Here is a 23837-nt window from a genome sequence, read left to right on the forward strand (position 1 = left end):
CAGTGACCTGACTTCTGTAAACGATAAAAGAGACGAGAGAGAGGATGGTGCACGACAAGACAGGACGTTTTCGTTATCGATTATAGTTAAAGAAAAAAAAAAATTATAAAAAAATTAAAAAAAAAAAGGAATCACTTGTTCTGTTGATAAAACTTTGATGTTCACGAAACCACGCACATAAAATGTTATAATTTTAAATTGTATAGATAACACAACGTGAAATTTTCTATTTTGATAATTACGATTAAAGTTGAAATTCAATAAATAATTATATTATTCGAGAAACGTTTGTAATTTAGTAGGAATTTCTAAATGATTATTAAAATGAGATCTAACAATGAGTTAGGCAATAGGATCTAGATCCAAAATGTATCATTCTATCTCGTTAGAAATGAAACGATACATAGAGAGAGGGAGGGAGAGAGAGAGAGAGAGAGAGAGAGTTTCCTTTTTTTCATATTATTGATTATGGTAATGAAATATTCGATTTTAGTATTCTTTCTTCTTTTCTTTTTTTTTCTACTATTTTAACATAACACGTGTCGAACATCTGTCGATAGAATTTGTTTTTAATGATGTTAATTTCGACTCATGTTAATCGACATTACGAGAAGTATAAATTAATAATATTATAATCTATTACACAAATTTCATATTATTTAAAATTGGAATATATCGATCAAAATTGTATTTTTATATGATATAACATTAACATAGATATAATAAAAAGAAAATATACACAATTTAATGAAGTGACTTTGTATTTAAAATTAAAAATTTGTCAAGAAAATAGTGAATTAAAAATACTAATGTAAGGGAAAAGAAATATACAATATCAAAATAAAATTAAATGATTAAATGATGAAAATAAAATAAAAATTTAAAAATTAATTTAAATTAATTTAATAAAATTATAATTTTATTATAAAATATTATTATTATTATTATTATTATTATTATTATTATTATATTATTACTATTATTATTATTATATTATATTATTATAATATTAATATTAATATTAATTATAATTAAAATTAATAAATTAATAATAAAAATAAAATTAAAAAAAAAAATAAAATTGAATGATAAAATAAAAAAAATAAAAATAAATAAAGGAAAATGTAGACAGGAAATAACGAATGATCGATTAATTTCAGTTCGTCACAGAAGATGTTTAATTATTATTATTATTATTAATAGTATTACTAATAGGTAGGTTCTCGCTACATGATCGCATACAACTTTATACACAGATGTAACTATTTTAATCCCAAAGATCTGTTTTCGCGAGTGCCCTTCGGCCACTTCCGTTGCCGAATTAGAAACTCCAATAAACGTTCTCTTTCCACTAAGCTTTCACAAAGAACTCCTTGTTTGACCAACTGCAAGAAGTTTATCCCCTTTTACTCATTCCTCTTTTTTCTTTCTTCTTTTTTTCTAATTCGATCTTTTAATATTATATACTTTTTTTATAATAATATACATAAGTATATTTAATAAATTTTGAATTTATTTAAATTCATTTATTTTTAATTTTTTTTTTTATAAACTTTTACGATTGAAATTTTTTTGACAAAAATGAAAAAAAAAGGTATTTTAAAAACAATAACAATTACTTTTTCTTATGTGAAGCAAATAAATAAAGTGTTTTGAAAAACACGTGTGTGACAAAGATTATTTATATTTATAAACATTATAAAAATTTATATTAAATATTACATTAATCATGATAAATTAAAACATTATTTTCTTCTATCGTACATTTCGTTTAATTTCCAAAAAATAATTAATAAAATATATTATAATATAAATAATATAAAATACGCGTAAGACCCATGATTATGATCAAACGGTAACCATTTACAAAATATCGATTAATTTTCTTTATGAAAAAAAAAAAAATAAAAAAAATATAATAAAAAGAGAATTTAAGAATTAAATATTAAATATTAAATTGCAAGTAACAATATATTTAATTTACAATGAAACTTCCTCTGGATTTCTCCCATCCACCTCACAAAAGATTTTAATATCAAACTCTCAATTTGTTTTAAATAAAATTAAATACAAAATTAAAATGAAACGTTTAATATTTATTGATAATATTATTTTTCATAAGATTTTTATGAGCATGTAAAGTGTTTTTCTTTCTTTTCGATCGAAATGCAGAGGGTTGAGGGAATAATTGAGAAGACGGGGAAAGGGAGGGGAAAAGGGGGAAGGCAACTTTCGCTTCTTAAAAAGTCAAATACGGTTTTGTCGACGAATTTGAAGTAGCAAGAACAATTTCGCGAGTTTATACAAAACCGTGGTGCAAAGGAATATGGGTTAAACGTTTTCTTACATATGTATGACCGAATACGAAATATATTTAACACTAGTCGATCAAGAACAAGGTATCGATACGTATATCGAAATAAGAAACACGATCGTATGTAAAAGAAAATTTGTTGAATGAAAAGAACAAAAACAAAAACAAAAAAAAATAGAAAAATAGGAAAGAAATAAAATAATCGTTATTTATTTGCAATAGATATTATCTCGGTAAGTGGTAACAAGAAAAAAAAAGAAAAAAAAATTATAAAGATAACGATTTGAATGTGTATATCGTATATTATAAATATAAATGTATTTATGTATTATATTTTTTCTTTGATTGAGCATGACGTCATAATTAAAATAACATCGAATTGTTATACGAAGAAATTACTCATATTTTCGTATTTCTCTTTTTCTTATTATTACTTTTTTTTATTATTTTATTTATATATATATATATTATATTATACTATTTTATATTTATTATTATATATTATATATTATATATTATATATATTTTATATATTTTTTTTTTACTATTAATACAAAAATTTGGATATTTACCTGTATTGTTAAATAAACTATTTTTAATATTAATAATAATCGCAGAAAAAGTGGCGCATAATTTTTTTTTCTTTTTTTTTTTTTTTGAAAAGCATAAAGGTCTTTCAACCACTGTGAAAATTGGGACTATAATACATACATCGTTTTCTAGATGGGTGGTACGACCATATTCGACAGACCTTAAAATTCTCTTGTCATCCTGCTTTATGGTAAATCCTTTCTTATGTTCAGGTTAAAAAAAAATAATATTATAAAAACTTCTAATATATTTTCTATATATATATAAAAATTAATGATCCCAGGGTTTTCAAGGTTACGCAGATTAGTTTGAATCGTTAAGATTTGAACGTGACGATGATAAAAATGACATGAAAAATGTACGGAAAAGTGTTTGTTAGAATATCGCCGAGAAAATCTCAAGGAAATCCTAGAATGATAATTAATACTTATTGCTGTTAAATTATCCGTTATATAAGACAGATGGAAGAGTTACGAGTTATCTTTACCGATTCACTTCGCTGCTCATCATCGTTCCACCATTTTTCAATCATTTTACATCTATTTGCTCCGTGACCTTTTTGTACGTTATTTAAATAAAAAAAAAAATAAAAATATTCATAGATATATATATATTACTAATCTGTATACTATAATCGAATAAATTGGAAATAAAAAAATAAATAAAAAAAAAACAATCAGTCAGCTAATAAAACGTGATTGATTTTGTTAAGATAATCATGCGTATGAATTTATCCAAAAAAATGATGTCAAATGTGTATATATAGATAAATAATAATTAAAAATATCTTCGCGTTGTAGAACTTTCACTACAAAAAAAAAAAAAAGAAAAAGACAGAAATAGAAATTGATGTAAAGATAAAAGTGAAAGTAGAGAAATAATATCTTGTTTAATCATAGAATAAGAAAGAAAGAAATAATAAAACAAAAAAATAAGAGAATCAAAGATAATTTTATCGCCAAACTGTTAGTAATAATAATAATAATTGAATTTATTAATTGTACTACGTGAGACGAGAATTAGAAGATGATATCTATAACGGTTCCTTTTACGCATCCTTTTTTTTTTTTAATTCTATTTCTTTTTGTATTTTTTTTTATAGAAGCCACATGTGAAAAGAGGGTTCTACGCACCCCCATATTACAGACTTTGCAGGTCCCTTAACGGTCCCCTAGAATACGTTGAAGTCGTGAGAAAGGAAGGTTATATCTCTGTAACTGATTTTTCTTAATTGTAAATAATTAAATATAAATGATTTATATTTATATTATTATTTATAATAATATAATATACAATGTAATATAGAAAATATATATTTTATATTTTATATATTAATATAAATAAATATAATAAATAAATATAATAAAATTAATATAATAAAATATATATTATATATTTTCTATGTTATATATGATTTATATTTAATTTTATATTATATTATATTATATATTATATTTATATTTTTTCTTAATTATAAACGTTTAAATATATTTCTTGTAGAAACAAAATGAACAAAGGTTAAGAGAAAGGGTTAAAAAAAAAAAAAATTAAAAATGAAAGGAATTCATTTGTCATGGCAATTGATATTTCCAAGAAAAATTTAAATAAGAAACGTATAACATTCTTCTTATAAAATATATTTTTTTTTCTATGAAAGAACCCGATGGTGTTGTGCAAAAGAAAAAGGGAAATAAGGTTTTATTTCTGTTAGATGTTCCGAAACGATAGGAACTTTTAAACGGTCTATTCTAAAATTCGAATAATATTGAAAGAAAATGTTAAGAAAAGCATCAAAAGACAGGATTCGTTTTACCATTAGGTAGAAAAATTTTTCCAAGAAAGGAAAGGAGAGGAAAGGCAAAGCTAAGAATGAAATATATTCAACTATAAGAGAAATCTTTTTTTCCATTCCGAAAGAGGATTAGTCGAGATAGATGAAGTAAAAGTTATTTTTGCCAGTTAATATTCTAAGAATATTTCAAAGATTTATTCCCGATTAAAGCAGGTAAGTAGGTAAAAAGGATAAATTCGACATAGCAAATCTCTTCTGTTTGAACGTTTTACGACGCAAAAGCTCTTTTCATTATTTTATTTCTTAACAATTCGATAGCGATATGATTTATTTTTATTTTGTGTGTTTTTTCTTTTTTTTTTTTTATAGAAATATTTAAAAATTTCGATTTCAATATTATTTTTCAACATTGAAAATAACAAAATTAATTGCAATCCAATGAAATCCATAAAATGTGAAAATCGTAAGATTTTTAATATTTAAATGATTAACACATGAATTACTAAATAAAAAAAAAAATAGAAAACTATTTCTTAACACTAGATTTACGAACTGAGCCAATTTGACTCATTTCAAATTTTTTTGATACAAATATATATAAAACTTAAATATTATATTTTTAAAAATATATGTTGTTTTTTTAGTTACGTAATAAAATATATGTAAATATTAATTACTACACTCTATTCAATCCTTCATTTAAACAATATTTGTAAGTCATTAAAAAATATTGAACAAAACATCCGTATATCTAGTGTTGGTTATGTTGTATAATTAAATGAAATTTTGTTGGGGATAAGAATTTTGGAACAAACCACAACTTCCTTGAATATAAGATAACATATATACATATTTATTGATTAGATGAAAAAAAGAAAAAAAAATTGAAACAAAGAAAGGAAATAAGAGAAAGATCATTCAACGTCCACGAACCGCAAGTTCCGGTGTAAAGTTTTCGCATTTCTATGAATCCTCGTTAAACGACGAAGCATGAGTGTATCCGTGAAATTGTTTTAGTGTATACAAATGTATATTCGACTGTATTCAGAGAAGCTTTGAGAAATCCGAAAATAAAGCTTCGATATGCATGGCGTTGAGCTTAATAAAACGTGCATAATGCGCGACCTCGAATTTTGAGAGACCTATTCTGTATTTATACATGAACATATATATACACATGAACATATACACACACATATATATATATGTTAATGTTATAATATATAGTTGTTATTGAAATTCGTTAATTCGTTATAAATAACCAGCTAAACTATGAAATAATTATACATGAAAGTAAATGTGGTTATATTACTTCAATTAATTCTAAATAAATTTATAAATATAAACATTAATTATAAAATTGAAATTAGATTTTGTTTTAATATACTTGACTGTAATGTACTGTCATAAATTCTGAGATAAAAGATATGTAGTTTTTATTTTAATAATTGATTAAAATAAATTTAAAAATAATATGAAAATATTACTTTTTATATATATATTAATTAATTAATAAAAATTTAATTAAATTATTATATTATATTATATATATTATTTTATTTTAAATTTAACACTATTAAAATATTAAAACAATTTATTTTCCAAGCAATATTGATTTGAAGAAATTCATTTGCGTTTCATTCGAAAATAATTAATATAAAAATAAAACAAACCCGAACAATAGGAAACTCGTTTATTTAATTATTCATTTTTTTCTTTTTTTTTTTTTTAAATCTCGTTCTGTTAATTGAGAAAAAATTTTGTGTTGATAAAAAAAAATATTTCTTTTGGAAAAGGAACCAAGAACATACAATTATTCTTATTAAAATAAAACTTGTGGAATAATTAATACGAAAGTTTAAAGAAAATTTACGAAAGTTTCACGAACGTAAAGTAAAAAATTTAAATGGATTAGCAAAAATGATCATTATCGGCGCCATGAGAAAGTAATTAGTATAACCATGAGAGTTGTGGACGGTTCAACGTACAATATTAATCCTTTGACTTGTATACAAGAGGATAGAACAGGATTTGAAGAAAAAAGACGGGAATAAAAAAGAAGAGTGACAAGGAAGAAAGAAAAAAAGAAAGAAAGAAACAAAGAAAGAGAGAGAGAGGAAGAGCAATAAAAGGGTCGTAAAAGGAATGGAAAATCCGGGTTCAGTATCTGATAAAGAAAAAGAACGAGACAACAAAATTTCTTAGAAAAAAAAATGGAAGAAAAATTCTAGTAATAAGAAACGCATCTGTATTTTCCTTCCAAACTTTTATTTCTGTCTCGTTCTCTCACACTCTCTTTGCCTGCTCATCGGACCCTTTAGAAGCTTCACGAAAGTTGTTGCAAGAAAAATGAAGAAAAAAGAAAGGGAGAAGGGACTCTTTCCTTCAATATCCCTTAAGTCCTATTTCATCTTACTAACATCATAGGTCTTCTCTTTTCTTCTTTACACATAACACGCACACATATACCTTTTACGTACATATACAAGCACAAATATACTGGTATTTATATATCTACACGTTTTTCCTTTCAATTGAAAATCGTTCCTTCTATTATAAGACACCTGTTGTATACTTCTAACCCCTATCTCAAGATATTTATTTATCTCTGGTCGTAGAATGAACGTTGTTCAAAACTTACGTTATATGATATATATGAAAACGTTATTGCATCGAGGATTCTCAACGATTTTTCTCAGTTTTGTTATTTAAATTATAAATTTTTCAAAATACAAAAGATTCATAGGAAAAATATGTTGAAATCGATTAAAAAGTTAGACTAAGGAGTCAACATTTATATTAATCGAACAAAATAATTGTTCTTTTATTTATAATATTAATTACTTTTTACTATACACGTTGTTACACACTCCTTTAGAATTTAGAATATTATTTTTTTTATTATTTTTTATTTATAATATGAAATGTTGTATTTTTATATAATTTATTTTTCTTTTTTTTTCGTAAAAATATAAATAATATTTCTATGATATTTCGAGAATCTATGGATGAAACGATTATTGAGAATCGAATTTTTAGGATTTATGGATAATATTTGAGAACCCCTGTCATAGAAGAATGAATGATGATTGTGGTAAGGAAAATGGTATGTGACAGAATGAAAAGGAATAAGGGAAGGTGGATATTATATATAGGACCATGAAAAGTTTCTAACAACCTGTAGAATTCTGTCCGTGAAGTGCATGTGCACCTACCAAGACCTTTGACCTAGTTCGAATCTTCCCCCATTTTTCTTTCCCCCAATTCCCTTTTAGGTATTTTTTTTTTTGTTAGGGAAACGTTTCTTTTTTACCTTTTTCTTTCTTTGTTAAGTCCCCTTTCAGAGATTTTCCTTATGTAATGTTATACTAGGCACGTTAAAATTTTCACGAATAGCAAACACTTGTTGCTGCTTTCTTAAAAAAAGAAACGGATATCAACAGATCATAAAATTTTTATTAATCGACCTTTTTTTTTATGTTGATGCATTGTATTAAGCATGTAATATCGAAATTAATGTAAAATACTCCAATCGAATTTCTCTGTAATTTGGAAATATTATCAAAAGTAAATTTTTGTATATTTATAATATTATTTTTACGAGAAAGATATATTTAAATACTATAAAGAACAAAAAATAGTATTATATTTTAGATATTATCATTATTATTATTATTATTATTAGGTATAAAAAAATAGTATAATAGGTATAAAAAATAGTATTATATTTTATATATTATTATTATTTAGGTATTATATAATATTGAACAAATTGATACGCGCAAAATTTGTATTGTTATATTAATTTTGTATTTATAAATATTTTTTTATTTCATATCGTTGATAATGATAACTTTTTCCAAAGTTTTATGTATTTATACTTGACAGTTGTATTGAATAAAACATGAAAAATAAAAAAAGAGAAAAATTACGTATAAAAAATAAAAAGAAAATAATCTCTAATCAAAATAAATTGAAAATAATAAAACAAAGAAGCATCTTAGTATGTGGCAAATTTTCTATAGAAAGTGAGAGGCATACAAACCTGACATTAGATCTTAATATTATACTAGGCATGATTCTCGTTGAATAAGGATATATAGTAAATGATTATTTCGTCTTCTCATTCACGAGAGAGAATCAATCTTTCTCTCTCTCTCTTACGTTCCTCCGATGACTCGGGAATAAATTTTTGAAGTTACGCTTATCAAGAGAACGCAAATATACGTATGATGAACGTATATACGTAAATGTTTACGTAGAGCACACATATGTATCTAAGATACACGTATGTATGTAAGATACGCGAGTGTAAAGTATAAGTTAAAAAAAAAAAAAAAAAAGAAAGGAAGAGAAAAGAGATAAACAGAAAAAGAGAAAAAAGAGATAGCAGTGTGCGTGGGATTAGATAAAAAGAAAGAAAAGGGAAAGTTTTTTTTTTTTTTGATAAGACAAACCAAGAGAAAGAGAGAGAGAATGACTCTTCCATTTGATAAAAACACAACGAGAATAAACACAATAATCATTCGAATGAGATACACAGCCCCCAATCGTATTTCCTGCGTTTTATATTTTTCTCCAAAAATTGATTATGACAGTGTTGAAATAAATATTAGAAATCAATGATATTTTCTCAATGTTAAATTCGAAAGTGCACCTAATTTTATCTTCCTTTACGATTAGTCACTGTCTATTATTTTCTTCTCGTTGAACCATTTATCTTTCTATTTTTTGTTTTTGTTTTAACTTTAATTTTTTTTTTTTCGATATTAATATTATACATTTGATATTTTTATTTTCGATACAGTACATGTATATTACGTAAAATATTATAAATGATAATGTAACAAATATTACGAATATATTATTTTTCTCATTATTTATGAAAATATTAATTAATAATAAGAGTAGGATTCGTATCACACACATAGTTGCATTACAAGTTGGATTATAATTGAAACAGAGTTTTATTTATTGATACGATATTTTATTATATATATATTATAAGTATATATTACATAGTATATTATATTATACTACTGTTACTATCTATATATATACTAATATAATATTAATATATTATAATTAGTTCAATTAAATTAAATTAATATTATAAATATATATATATATATATATATATATATACTAATAATTTATATATAAATAAATATATTTTACTAATAATTATATATGATAATAATATTACTATATATTATACTATATATGTGTATATACTTGAGTCTGACATTTAAATGATTGACAATATTTTCACTTTCTTCTTATTTTTTATATTTCACTGCAGTATACCGATATTTTTACACTAAAATATAATTCGTACAAATAGCTACATATATTCGTACAAATTTTAGATATCAATCCCAATAATACTATCTATGATAATTAATACTAACATCTAAAACCCTGTCGATATTTGATTAAAAAATATTCTATCATTTATTTCAAATATTACCGAGACAAAGGAAAAAGAAATACTTGAAAAAAAAAATATTTAAAAAAAATAATAGTCTACCTAAATAAATAAAAAGAACAAACCCTTACCGATTGTTCGTATTTTAACGTATTATTGTTGTATATTTTCCTCCCTTACTCTTCCTTTTTTCTTTCTTTTTATTTATTCATTTTCCTCGTACGTGAAACTCGAGAAATATTTTTCGAGAGTGTCGTTTCTCTCAACAAGACAGAAAACTTGACTTCTATCTTCTCTCTTCTCTCTTACGAAACGTGAAACGGATTCGTTTCTCTTTCCCTCTCTCTCTCTTTCTCATTCTCTTTCTCTTGTACCATCGGCAGCCTCGCTGTTCGAAAAGATCAACGAGCACTTTCTCCAGCATCGAATTCTCGCTCGTGATCGCGACGACGAAAGTCGGAAACGAATCTCTCTTTTTGCTCTCTTCTTCTCTCTCTCTTTCTTTTTCTTTTTCTCTCGTATATACATATATACATATATTATATACATAAACGAGAAACATTTACAAATTCATTTTAATGTGTATATATGTACCACATCTTCTCATGTGAAAGAGAGTTTCTAATTTTGGCTTGACCTTCGGAAAAAGTGGGTTAAATAATCATAACTACCAAGCTTTTTGATTATAATCCATTTAAGAAATAATCATTCATCTAGATTATCATAAAAACCTACCGTAGAAACCATTTTTTAAATTCTTGCAAAACCAAAGAGTCACTCTCTTTTATTTTTTCACATTTTATTATAAACTTGACTTTTAAAAAAAGAAAAATTAGGTAGGAAACTTTTTCAATTCAATTCTTCCCTCGCATATATTATATATTTATTATTTTATATTATTGACTAATATACATATAATAATAATAATAATAATAATAATAATAATAATAATAATAATAATAATAATAATAATTTACAATATATAATATAATAACCATAGACTGTATAGAAAATATGCACAATTACTTTAATATATTCGGTCGGCAAGAAAGTAATTTCGGTAGTAAGTAAATATATATATATGTATATATATCTTATAAAATTATATACATATATTAATATATAAAACCGAAATTTCTTTCTTGCCAACCCAATATTATAAACAATCGCGTTTAACATAATACAAGTTAAAAAAAAATAAAACAAAATACTTACAATCCGACGTAATACACTTTCACTCAAATATGAACGAACGAACAAAGTTATGAGTTATAATTTAACCTTTTTTTGCATTATGTGCCACTATAGCGGCTTTTGCGGATAACATCCTTTAAAATATATATCATACCTAATTTTAATTATTAATTATTATTAATAATTAATCTAAATATTAATTTTTAAAGTAAATTGTTTAAGTATAGTATATGTGTATTATTTCTTTGAAAAAAATTATAATTTAATCATGAAATACTTCGTAAAAATGTACTCGTTTACAGAGCAGCCATTGTTCGTCACACATCGTAGTTTTATCGTTTACACGTAATTCTCGTTGAATTAATAAGTAATATTAGAGTAATAAAAGTAATATTAAAGAAAAAAATAAAAACGACCAAGCGAGTAAAGGGGTATAATAATAACAATAAACAAAAGAAAAACAAAAGATTACGTTTTCCTTTCTTAGAAAAGTAGAAGCGGTTGAGTCTGGGAAAGAAGGGAGGGTGTTTGTTGGGTTATCGAAGATATCGTTGGAAGAGGGTTTGCTATGTTTACGCTTCTCTCGAGTCTCGACTCCTAACTCACGTTTTTTATTCTCTTTCTTCTTCTCCCCCTCCCCCTCAAGATTCCCCCCGCCCTTTCCACCACCCCATCTTTTCTACCTCCCCGTTTGCTCCCTCACAGTTGCTAGAATCGTGATCCAGACGTAGCCATATCGAAGGGGTCTGACCTTGAAGGGATAAAAGATCTCTCAGAGATGGTTCACAGGGGGAAGAGGTTCTCTCTCTCTCTCTCTCTCTCTTTTATCTGCCATCTTTATCTCTTTAGTCCTCACTCTCTTTCAACTGACTCCTCGTTCGTTCTCTTTTTCTCCCTCAACTTCTCTCCGCTTATACGATCAGTCATTTCCTCCCCCTTTACCGCCTACCACCACATCACCCGATCCCACCCTACCTCTCCCTTTCTCTCTCTCACTCTCTATTTCTTTCTCTCTCTTTCTTTTACTACTCTTACTCGAGTAAAGAAAATCATCCTCAATGAGTCTGCGTTTATTCTTCCTTTTCTAACAAACCACTCTTTCTTTCTTTCTCTCTCTTTCTATGTGTATTTTTTTTTCCTTTTCTTTTCTCTTTACGTCTTCCTACTTTTATTAACACAACATCTTGTTATTCAAAATTTATAATTGATTTACGATAATTCGAACAAAATAATATTTTAATAAGATAGATAATAATAGTTTTTTTATTTCTCCATTTTTATTTATCTGCACATATATACGTGTGTATATATGTATTTATTTATTTTTTACATTTTTTTCTCTTTCATTTAAATAATACAATTTTTTTTTTCGTCTTTCTTATTCTGTCTATTTATTTCTATCTCTTTCTCTTTCTCTTTCTCTCTCTCTCTCTCTCTCTCTCTCTCTCTCTCTCTCTGTTGAGTCAGCGAGAGAAACTGGCTCGATTCTATCGACAAAGATACTAGATGAGGAACACGATCTCTTTTGTAGGTGTTCAAGTGCATACGTAAATGCGTGTGTGTGTGTGTGTGTGTGTGTGCGTGCGTGCACGTGTTTATAAATGTGTGAGTTAGTTATATCAATTTCTTTAGAATAACAGAATGATGGTAGAAGAAACACATTCTCTCTCTCTCTTTTTCTATGCGTACACTTGCTTGCAATATTTTTTTCCTTTTTTCTTTTCATTTCATTTCATTTCATTTCCTTTCCTGTCCTCTTTTTTTATTTTGTTCTATTCTTTTCCATTTTTTTATCTCAACATCTTTTTATTCGACACATTTAACTGGTTAGAAGAAGATCGTTAAGTATAATTGAATAGGATCAACAAGTTTTTATTACAACGTAGAAATAAATTCCTTTTTTTATTTTTTTTTCTACAAGGCTTACAATTTTTCTACCCATCTTCTTAAAAATTGTACGTTTCTATCTTTTTCAAAATTATTTTTTTGAGCTTTTTTTTCTCGTTTAATTATATTGGGTTGTTCGGAAAGTAATTTCCTTTTTTTTCTGACACAATAAATGCATTAGTTGATGTAAGCCAGCAAATAACGTAACGTGAGATCGGTGAGAAATTAAATTTATCAAATTCAACTGTTTATGCCCATTTGAAAGGCCTAGGTTTAACCACGAAGCGAAAATTGTTTTCATTTTCATAAAAAAAAATCGAAATTACTTTCCGAACAACCAAATATATTATTTTAATCGTACAATATCTTATTATATAACACATTTAACAATTTTTAAAATTGCAATATTAGTTGTTGATGGAATCCAAGACGAGTATAATATATTCAACGATACCTACCACCACAGTCAGCTCAAGTAGCTAGTCGTATAAGTTTATATTTACAAAAAAGAAAAAAAAAGAAAAAAAAGAAAAAAAAAGAAAAAAAAAGAAAACGATATTCATATATTTAAATGTATTTATTTATTTAACCGTCAATATATAACGTACGACTATACAATGATAAGAAAATACGTAGATGTATATGTATATAGGATAAGTAAATAAGTATGTTTTAAACGTTGAATTTTTCCAAGAAACGAGAGACTTGTCTCGGTTGCTAATTAATCATTCGAAACGCGCGCGCCTATAGTAAACGATAGAATAATATATTTTACTATTGGTGTTCTCGTACGTTTTTTCCTTCTAACCAAGATTTCCTTGTAACCAAGATTACACCGATCGAGATAATAGACATGGATGTAATTATCTGTTTTGTAAAAAAAAAAAAAAAAAAAGATAGTGATTGGTTAAATCAAAATTCGTATACGCGCGCATGATGTATATTTATACTCGTTTACGTATTAAAAAAAAAAAAAAACAAAAAGCAAACAAGAACATATGAATCATTTTCATTGCAAATAAAAACATTATAGATGTAGTGAAGATTATAAAAAAAAAAAAGAAAACTAATTGACAATTAAATTATCGATCAGTTATAGTCATCGTCGTACAAATAGAAAAAAGAAAAACAAAACTTTATGAAAAATATTTTACAACGTTTAAAAAGAAAATACCCTACGTATACAAGGGTGGATGGCTTTTTTGTTTTTTGAATAAAATTAAGCGTTCAACGAAAAACAAATTTGTTTCCACAAACATGGTTATTTTACTGATTTTTATTCACAGAACAAAAAAAAAAAAATATAACTAATCTATGAAAAATAAATAAAATTGATCGTCAAGCATAGAACCAAAACCAATCAGTCGTCGTTATAGAAAATGACAAATCATTGAAAAAACGTTTAATAAGATTTTCGAAAAATATTGTATACGCGGTACGTGTAAGATCTGCCAGATATATATCTACATAAGTATATACGTAAGTTATTTTTCAAACTATCGGTAGGGTAGGAATATCATTCTCTCAAAAAAAAAAAAAATAAAATAAAAAAATAAAAAAAAAAGCCCAACAAGTTATAAAAGAATCGAGTCAGAAAGAAAGAGAGAGAGATAGAGAGAGAAGAATGAAAGAATAAGAAAGAAAGAAATAAAGATACTGTGGTGCACGTGAGACTGGTCTCACGTGTAAGGTTTGCCGTATTAAACTACCAATGGACGAGGGTAGCGAAATAAGAAGTGGGGATAGATAGGGACGAATGAACGGAGAGGTTTCGTGTTGAAGATTTCACGGTAGGCGACTGTATACTTCGATACTGATCGTCATCGTACGCGTAGAAATGTATATACGAAGTGTCGTGTTTTATCTTTCTACAGTTTTATGGGTCTCCTCTTTTCTTCTTATTATTTTTCTTTTTTTTTCTTTTTCATTTTGTTTTTTTTTTCCTTCATTTCTTTCCCTCTTCTTATTCCATTAACACAACACAACCATCGTCATCGTCATCGTCATCGTCAAAACTTCCTTCTTCTCTTTTCCACCATTTTATCTTTTCTCTACCCCCTTTATTTTTTTCTACTTGTGCCAGGTTAGTGTTCATTGTCGTTTTTAAACGCCCATTCTCCTCGTGGTGTCACGAACAAAACACATAGCAAAGAATGATGATAGTAGGAATAATTTAAACCCGATAGAGAGAGAAAGAGAGATAGAGAGAGAGAGACGTATACATATATAATATTTATTTTAAACGATCGTCATCGTAAATTTCATTCGAATTGATCTTCTTTTCTTACCAATCTTTTCTGTTCTTTTATTTTATTCAACTTGTTGATCCATCGTATAAGAATCTGATCTTTTCAAATAGAACGAATGTGATCCTTGCGTCGTTCGATTTGTATCTCATTAGAATTTATTGACACGGTTATCGTCAATTATTATTATTTTTATTATTATTATTATTATTTCATATATCTCCTTACGAGTTTATCCTTACTTCTTATTTTTTTTATCTTGACCATTTTTATATTTCTTTTTTTTTTCTTTTTCTTTTGATCTCTTTCTCTCCCAAAAGAAAAAAAAATTATATTATATATATTTTTATATTATATATTATTATTAATTATTATATTATATATTTTTCCCGTCGGGGATTCGATACAGCGAAGTCAAGGATACTAGATCCCGACGTTAGCCATTACAGTATTGACGTAAAAGATACTGGTAAACGTAAAAATTTTTTCAAATTTCTAACCCTTGTTTTTTTAAAAATACTTGACCACAATTAATTGTTAAAAGGTGCAACATATTATATTCTTAATTTCTACAACAGGTTTTAAAAAAAAATTAGAGGTTGCATATGATTTTCCGTGTTCCTGTCAGTCAACAGCGAATCATCCATATCAAGGTTCAAAATATATATATATAGATATCACTTTTAGTTATCTTGTAAATTGAAACGATAGGAGGACGATCAATTTCTCTTAATAATCGAATGATCTCAATTTCCAAAATATCAAAGAGACATAGAAAGAGAAAGAGAAAAAAATACGTGTTAATTTGTTTTAGGATACAGTTCGCGATAGAATTATGAAGGACAAAGTTTATAATTTTAACACACTGTCATAAATATCGAGGCCTTTTCTATTATCGTTTATTTATTTGTTTTTTTTTCTTTTTCCTTTTCATTCTCGTTCTCGTGCAATTTGCACAAATTAAATATGCGCTTCAGACCATTTTTTAAAACAATATTAATGAACAATGAACAGGGCTTTTAAATTTATTATACGTGCTTGTTTATTTGTTTGCATTGTTATCGATTAAAAAAGTATTATTTTATTTTATATTTGGAGGCCGTTCCTGACGTAATTCTTCATTTGGTTGTTAAAGCAAATCAGTGATAAACAATTATATTTTAAAAATTATTGTGTAAATGGTTTACATATAATGTGCACGTATTTGTGAATATATGTACATAAATACGAAGAGATATTACAAAAAAAAAAAAGAAAAAACAAAAAATATAGTAAATCAGAATTGAGGTTAAAACAAAATGTAGAAAAATAAATTCTAATGCTAAAGGTTACTTTTAATGATGAAATAAAAAAATGATTTTACATTTTATAGTCTGTTGATAATTTAAAAGAATGTTTACAAAATAGATTTCGTAAATGATCACAAAACTCGCATGTCGACGTAGACAATTAGTAAATAATGAATTCGCTTTATCTAAGAAAAAATGTAATAAATCGTTAACTAATTACATCGTAAACAATAATTGCTCCTATTACGTGATCTTCGTTTACGAATGAAATCTACAGATTTTTAAATAATATATAAGGCACAAATTCGAAATATGAAATAACAAAATTTGTTCGAAATTTTTTTTTTCGGAATAACTGCATATAAAATTTAATTCATTTTATTATTTACCTACGTATAATAAAAATAATAATATAGATATAAATAAATATTATATATATAATAAAATATTATTATATATAATAATTATTAATATTATATATTAATATATAATTTATATATATATATATATCTATATCTATATATATATAGTATACTAAAAATATATATATTATTCTTACTAGCATATTTTGTTACTGTGTCATATAAGTAAAAAGAAAAAAATAAAAAATAAAAGAAAAAAAGAAAATAAAATATATACTAATAATCGTAAATGCGAATAAAATGTTAAAAGGTGCCGAAAATAAAAGGAATATTTAGTTTTACAGTTATTTCTACATTAGTCCAAATGAAGAAAATTTTTTCCATCGTAGAAAATTTTGTCTCAGGTTAGGGATGCTTTCTTAAGGTTTTCTTAAGAAGACCCACTGTAGGGTCTTCCCCCCTTACTCTTCTTTATACTTCGTTCTGTCCTGCTGTGACCCTGAACACGTGGGAGATTCATTTTTCAAGGGATCTAAGGACCTGCTCGTCCACTCCTCCCTCCCTCTCTCTTCTCTCTGAAATTCTTTTTTTGTGTTATTTTTTTTTGTTCCCCTCGTTCGAACGCCCTGCCCTGCCTTCTCAGCCGTTTCTTCCAGCTTCACTTCCATCTTCTTTTCCATCTTCTGTCTCTCTCTCTCCCTCTCTTTCTCTCTCACTTATTCGGTCTTCTCTACATGCCGGTTTCTCTGCCCCAATGGTGCAGGACTGTCCAAAATCTTTTCTTATTATAATTTTTATTTTACTACCCTTGTTCTTTTTTTTTCTGGTTTTTTTCTATTTTCTCTTTACTTTTTCCTAATCACTTATCTTAAATTATTTTATATTATATTTTATATTATTTAATATTATTTTCACATCGTTTTTGGACCTTTCATAATGTTAATTTTTAAACATAAAATTCGATTTATTTATTTAATATTTTTCTCTGATTAGGAGGAGGTGAATTTTTCTTTTTTCTTTTACAATGTTTATTTTTCTTTTATTATCGACGATCAAACGATTAGTAGTTACGATTAATTTCTCACTCTAACCTTTTTATAATTATTTATTATTATGAACGTTATATATAGGTTCGAACAAAAGAGCAAAGGCGTAATGACGCTCAATCTAATCTTCCTAAATGATCTAAACGATTATAGCGCGTAGCGCCGTGCACGGAAACACGTGATCGTCGTATTATTCATTAAAGTCGTGCTATATAAATGCATACACACACACATATATATATATATATACATCTATGTATATACTTACGTCTCTACCAATAATAACACTCTCGAAATGATTATTGTCGATTGTAACAATACTCTTGTGTATGCGTTTGTCGACGATGCGATAAGTATTATATTTTCGTATTATAAGGTTTTATCTAACATAAATAAAAAAAAAAAATTTTTTTTAACTCAATGACAAATAAATACGTTAAACGTAAATGATTGAACATGAACATATGTAATTATGAGATGATAAATTACTTCGAAGTGTTTCAAAATTATTTTAATTTTATTAAACTCGATTGAAAGAAAGAAAACAAGAGAGAGAGAGAGAGAGAGAGAGAGATAAGGAAAAAAAAGAAAGAAAATATTCAAATAATATTTCTATGGTTTTATATTTGAAAAAGGGAAAAAATAGTTAAATAAAATTCCATGAGTTTATTGTACCTGTTCCCATGGTAAGGAAAACTTTTGAACGTGACTGTACCGCACTGGGTTGTTTACATTTTAACCGATGGCGATGTTGCCAAGTCTACGGACCTGTTGCCCACGCCGTCGTTCATCGTCGTCGTGGTTACATTAATCAATTCCTTAAATGATGTACGTGCCTAATTAATCCATACTTTGTAAATTTGGTAGTCTTTGTCAAATTTGATAAGATACTTTTTTAAAAAATTCGTTTCAAAAATTATCATTTTATGTTATTCAAGATACGTACCGTTTATTATGAAAGCGATGTAATTCAAGTTTGAAACAAATTGGAAAAAAACATAATTTCAATGTTTTATTTGTAATTAATATAAATGATGTTTCCATAATATTTTGTTCAAAAATGGTTTTACATTGTATTTCCTGATAAACGGTCTATACATGTGTATGTGTATGGATTGATTATAGCTAGTGCTTTATTTTTGTAAAAAGAAAAAAGGTATCAAAACGTAGTTCCAATATGTTACATCATAAAAAATAATCAATGAGATTATAGATAAAACATTTATTGAAATGTATCGCTATGTGCATAGTATCTTTTGATATTTAAAGAAAAACAATTGTGTAAAATTAGAAAAGATAAACACATTTACACAAAGACGAGATAAGAAAAAGAAAAAGGTGATTAAGATCAGCTAAATCAAAGAAAATATATTTTAGGTCTTTTGAAGAACGTCTTATATTAGTTAGGATAAGTATCTTTAGAGGTAAACACTTGAACAATGATAAAAGACCCTTTTCTGATAGTTTAAATTCATCTTTTCAAATTTTGTTTGTAGAACGATCGATGTATATCTATATACGTATTAAAAAAAACATATATATATATATACACGTTATGAAAATTAATATGAAAAACAAAAAATGTTTCGTAAGCAAGAACAACATTACTGACTGTTCTTCTCTACCGTTTATCGTTTCGTATAACTTCTCTCTCTCTCTCTCTCTCTCTCTCTCTCTCTCTCTTTTCTTTATCCTTCTTTTTCTTTCTTTCTTTTCCTAATACATCCTTCACTCTTTCTACCATCTTGAAAACGTTTCGCGCGCTACGAAAATATCTTTCCAACACAGGGGGGCCCCCCGAGAAAAGGTTTAGCGCATAAAGATATTTTAAAACTGCACAAAGCCGCCACCGGAGAGAGTCCCACCGGAGAGGACGAAAATATCTCTTCTCCTTTCTTTGCCGACATGAACGAAGAAAGAAAGAAACAAACAAAGAAAGAAAAAAGGACGGAGGAGTGGAAAGAAATTTTCTTTAGGAAAATTAACGGTATAGTTTATAAATTTTGTGTCTAAATAAAATTTATACAATTATATATTTATCGCAAATGAAAAGAAGATAGAGAAAGAGAGAGAAAAAGAAAATGACGATATTTATTTATTCGAAACAACGATAAAAACAACAAGAATAAATAATAATAATAATAATAATAATAATAATAATAATAATAATAATAATAATAATAATAATAATAATAATAATAATAATAATAATAATAATATATACATATATAAATATTATTTATTATTATTTATTAATATTATTTATTATATTAAATATTAAAAATACGAATAATATTTAACTAGTTTATTGTAGCAAGATAAAATAAGAATAATTTTCATAGGAAAGAGGAGGAAACGTTTTCCCATGATAATTCTTTTTACTTTATCGATATATTGGACACAATAGAAGAACGAACGATAAAAGAACCCTCCCCCCGCCTGTGTGTATACGCACGGGCAGTACCGGCTACGTGTGCACCGCTGCTAGGCGACTAATACCTTTTTGTGTCTCCCCCTCTCCAACTATTAGATGCCGCTACTGCGCACCGGCACCCGAGACAACTTCCACCACTGGCCGTCGCCGTCGCCATCTTGCCGGCAACCGAGACTGCGCTCCCCACCACTAGCTGTCGTCGTTTCGCCGGTAACCGAGACTGCGACCCTCCACTACTAGTTGTCACTGTTTCTCCGGTAACCGAGACTACGCCCCCCCACCACTAGCCACCGCCTTGCCGGGAACTGAGACTACACCCCCCCTTACCATATGTGCCCCACTTGGAGGCAGTTCTGTGATAAGGTGCTTATCGTATCCGGTTCCCCTTACGACCGCCTCGTCAGCTCGACAAAGCTCAATATTCTCGCGACTTTATATTATATATGTACGCGTTAACACAACTTCCACACCATTGGGACTGTAGTATAAGCGAAATCGTTTTAACCTTCTCTCTATCTTCTTTTTTTTCGCATAATCGTTACTTTAAGCCCTTATCTTTCTCTATCTCCTTTTTCTTTTTTTTGCTTTTTTTTTGCTGCCGAGTTTGAGAAAATTTTACTATCTATTGTAGAGAAAGGTTTTTCACACGGGTTCTTTTTCATTTATTTGTTTTTGTTATTTTGTAAGTTGACATTTTTCATTTTTCTAGAATATACTAGGTATTTGATATAAAAAATAATTTCTATAATTTTATAATATAATATTGAATGTGTTGTATTAAAAATAAATCTTATTCATTAAAAAATTTGGAAAGTTTTCATTTATTTTATTTCTTTTTCTTTTTACTTTACCATTTTTATCGGTGACTGTGATGAGATCGAAAGTACCGGAAATATCGATCTTACGTTTTTATCTTGTCGAACCTTTCTCTCTCGTCTCTATCACCAATGTGGTTTAGTCGTAAACGTCTTGAATTCAATCGAAGAAATCGAAGTTGCACCGAGTCCGAACTCATTAATCGTACTATTTCGTAACTATAGTAAATACGTAAGTGATATTTTTTTAAATCATTGCACTAGAAAAAAAGTATTGGTGTTGCGTAAAAATCGTAATAAATTATGATCGAATCAACTTGCACATAAGTGGTGCGAGTTACGTAAAAATAAAATAATTCAATTGTTGTTTGATAATCATTTGATTTTCGGTTCTTTTTTTCTTTTCTATGATGTCATAACCAAATTTAAATTACGTCATGAGGTCGAGTAAGTCAACAAATTCCTGTATAAAATCGAATGCATGCAAATGTTTAACTCTCAAGATTTATAAGTTTACAAAAATTACGTGAAAGTAAAAAAAAAGTAAGAAAGGTAAAATATACAAATGATAATGCAATAAAAATAATAATAAACTTATATAAAATAAGATAAAAATTAACATGCAATTTTTTATATTGCAATGTAATCGATATTTTTTTTATATTTTTTTTTTATAACTATTTTTTTACTTGTAATTAACACGTGTATGTATTATAATATACCATAAGAGTTTTTCGTTCTTATTTTCAATAGCTACGAAATTTGTCACAACTTTACCTTTCGTAACTTTATTTGAATTTTCTTAACCAACATGACCGTAATACATAGTATAAATTTGGTCCTGACTTTGTGGGACATCCTGTATATGCTATTTACATGAATATATGTATGTATGTATATATACATATGTTAAGGTCGGATCTATTACGAAATCTTCGCACGGCTTTCGGCGCATTTCTTACACACCAATGACGATGTTTATCGTTTTACAAGGACGATTATAATACTTACTACATAATACTACTTAATGACTTTTTCTATGGATTAAACGAATTATTATTTGGCTTATCTAACAGTGCTTTTTTATTTTAGCTCACTTTGATAAAAAATCGAATGATCAAATTATTAGAAAAAAAAAGAAAAACAAGAAAAACTATTCAAATCATTTAAAAAGAAAAAAAGAAAGATGATAATTAAACGTACGAGAAATAATTTCATTAGAGTAAATATACTTACACACAACTACGACACTTCGACTGTATTTTTTACGTATATATAATTATATATAAATATAATATACATGTTGACAAATAATACAGTATACAAGTATCAAATGAGTAAACTATTACCAAAGAAAAGATACGAAAAGTCAACTTTGGTCATGGTTCGTTAAAGTCCTTCGAAAATAGGTGAACAGGACGTTATGATGTTGCGAAACGAGTATGTGAATTGAAATAAAAAATAGCAAATAAAAATTAAAAGAAATAATAAATAAAAGAAAAGGACAGATATATATATTATGCGTAGATTCAAATTAACCTTTGTCCTTTCTGTCTCTTCCTTCCTTTCTTATTATTTGATATCTTTTTCTTTTTTCTTTTTTATATTTCTTTATTCTATAATTTGATATGGTTCCTCGCAATCTTGATAACGTCCAAATGTCAAGAGGTAAAAATAATGATAGGAAATTTTTTCATGATGTTTTCGTTGTTGTTATTTTTATTTTTTATTTTTTAATTTTTATTCTTTCAACGTTTTTATTTATTTCTCTTGTAAACTTTTTTCCTTTTCTTTCAGAGTCGGTGTAAGAACCTAGCCCGTAAATCGTGATTTTAATGTCTTTAGAGAAACAACGACTTAAGAATAAGAAAAAGAGAAATAAGAAGAAGAAGAAGAAGGAGAAGAAGATGAAGGTAGGAAATGAACGTCGCCGTTTCCTTTGGAGTCGATGGCCACAAACGTAAAATAAATTTACGTTTGAGATTTTGTTAAATATTCCGCGAAGAACCTTTAGAAGTAGTTAGACATGTATTTTAGTTATGTATTAGATATGTAAATGCAAATATATATACGTGTATATGTGCGTAACATAAGTACTTAAAATTTTGAAAATTTCTTTAACGATCGTCGAATATATAAGTAAATAATATATAATATATATATATTATTTTTTGTTGTTGTTATTGTTGATGTTTCTTGTTCAGAAGAAGAAACGTTCAACGTTAAAAGCCGAATTATCTGTTTCTCGGATATAACCTGGGTATGTAAGTACTTAGGTATGGTAATCTTCTTTCACACGTTGAAATTTACATGTCTATCATATTCGTGCGTGTAGAATATATTATATGATTATATCTTTTTTTTATATTCTCTTATTTCGTATTTAAATTTTATCGAATAAAATATAATTAGAGAGAGAGAGAGAGAGAGAGAGAGAGA

General features: G+C 26.7%; 2 long non-coding RNA genes across 5 annotated transcripts in view; one reads left to right on the plus strand and one right to left on the minus strand.

Moving 5' to 3' along the window:
* LOC149032659 (uncharacterized) overlaps positions 1 to 20783 on the minus strand; it is a 79269-nt gene extending 58486 nt beyond the window's left edge. The window contains exon 1 of the long non-coding RNA XR_016176433.1: positions 20649 to 20783. This is a non-coding gene — a long non-coding RNA (uncharacterized LOC149032659). The remainder of the gene's footprint in view (positions 1 to 20648) is intronic.
* The window catches only part of LOC149032660 (uncharacterized), a 42855-nt gene continuing 33812 nt past the window's right edge, over positions 14795 to 23837 (plus strand). Inside the window, exons 1-3 of one of the 4 annotated variants that reach the window (XR_016176428.1) lie at positions 14795 to 20136; positions 20680 to 23311; positions 23603 to 23658. This is a non-coding gene — a long non-coding RNA (uncharacterized LOC149032660). Of the gene's footprint in view, positions 20137 to 20679; positions 23734 to 23837 lie in introns of those variants that run through there. The other 3 variants (XR_016176429.1, XR_016176427.1, XR_016176426.1) reach the window with 3 other exon arrangements.

The sequence above is a fragment of the Polistes dominula genome, unplaced genomic scaffold, assembly GCF_049000335.1.
Source record: "Polistes dominula isolate Pdom_NZ unplaced genomic scaffold, Pdom_raw_medaka contig_73, whole genome shotgun sequence".
In the NCBI taxonomy this organism is placed as follows: Eukaryota; Metazoa; Arthropoda; class Insecta; order Hymenoptera; family Vespidae; genus Polistes; species Polistes dominula.